Below are 1,766 nucleotides of genomic sequence, written 5' to 3'. Positions count from 1 at the left end.
GCTAACAGTGAAAGAAAGCCTTATAGCTGGCTCCCAGAATTCAGACTTCTTGCCTCCTAACTGTGAAAAAATAAATTTCTATTTGTTAAAGCTACATCTTGAGGTATTTCTAGGCTAGCAGGGCTAGGTATGTAAGATGAGGAGGATTCCCAGATGTTTGGCCAGTAAAGGATGGTGCAGTTACTGAGGTGGAGAAACAGGGAGAGGAGCAGGTTTGGAAGGGACGAAAATCAAGGATTCTGTTTCTGATGAGACTCCACCAGAGGCCCCGACTGAGACATCAAGAGGAAGGCTGCTCCACTTTCAGGCTGCAGGCAGGTACTTGAGAGTTGTCATCCTCTAGACCAATGTGGCAAACTTTGGAGCTGGAAGAGCCAATTCTGTTCCTCACAACCACGTAAAAATTTACTTAGGGCCATGAGTATATTTTCACAGACAAATGAAATCACCATTATGTGAATAATAGGCTTTAATTTTTAAAAAAATTTTATTTCAGAGTGACATGCAGGCACCGCAAGAACTGCATATGACTCAAGAGCCACCCTTTGCCAACCCTGGCTCACCACAATCTTCCCTGTGGTAGAACTGGGTGAGACTTGTAAAGAAAGAGAAATGGCCCAGAAAGAGCCTGAGCCCCCTCCTCTAGCCTGAGGTTACCCACAGGGGGGAGGGCTCAGCCTGAGAGGTGGGGGAGGCAAGGGAGATCCTGAAGAGGAGGGAGCCCTACAGAAAGTGTCTCAAGAGAGGGGGAGTCATCATCTCCCCCCAACCCTGCAGATTCTGTGTAAACTGTTAACCCACATGGATGTATCGCTCTCTCTCACACACACATGTATGCATGAGAAATATGCCATGCATCAACTCAACACTAAACACGGAGCACTCTGAAGAATACATACTCAGGGGAAGAAGTGATTCCCCTGGGCATCCCTTGGCATTGGAGAGGGGGTGAAGGGAACTTGTCCTACTCCTGAATCAGATGTATGCCCTTCTTGCGTAATGCAGACTCTGGCACTCCCCGGGGCCACCCTGAGTGGGACGCTACATAATTACAGCTGGGGTTTCAAGAGCCCTAGTGGCTTAGCGGGTTATGCGCTGGGTTGCTAGCTGAAAGTTCAGCAGTTTGAAACCACCAGCAGGAAAAGGATGCTTTCTGTTTACATCTGTGGAAACCACAGGGGCAGTTCTACTCTGCCCGACAGTTACTCAGAGGCAGCAAGTTTGGTTTGGCTTGAGTTTGAGTGAAGAGAGATGCTCTCCTACTTGCTCCTTCTGCCCTGCAGCTCATCCTATAGAGAGGCTGTGTCTCCCCCGCTCCCCTTCCCCCCCACCCTGCGCCACCACAGGAAGTGCTGCTGTCCGTTCACCCCAGGACACGTGCCCCTCCTGCTTTCTTGACCTGGCCTGACTCTGAGATCCACTTGTTTCAGCACAACCTCGTTCTGGATCACTGCACGCCTCCCTTCCTTCTCAGCTGTCTGCTTCCTCCGACAGCGGCGACGGAACACCAACCGGAGAACACCATTCGCCACTGGCTGCCGTTTTCTGTGTCTTCTGTGAAGACGTTTGCCACAGATCGCCACATTCTTGTGGTTTTGTCTGTGACAGTTGCTTTATTGATGAGCTTTGCCTGACCCTGTTTGGTGAAGATGATTGAAGACCTTCTGGAATCTCTTTGTGAATGATCCATTGTACCCAGCTATTCCAGCCCTTGGATGTAGAACACACACACACACACACACACACACACACACACACACACACAC

The sequence above is a fragment of the Echinops telfairi genome, unplaced genomic scaffold (assembly GCF_000313985.2).
Source record: "Echinops telfairi isolate 266 unplaced genomic scaffold, ASM31398v2 ScPeMD7_7467;HRSCAF=8505_1, whole genome shotgun sequence".
Taxonomy (NCBI): domain Eukaryota; kingdom Metazoa; phylum Chordata; class Mammalia; order Afrosoricida; family Tenrecidae; genus Echinops; species Echinops telfairi.
Note: the sequence above shows the minus strand (reverse complement) of the source record.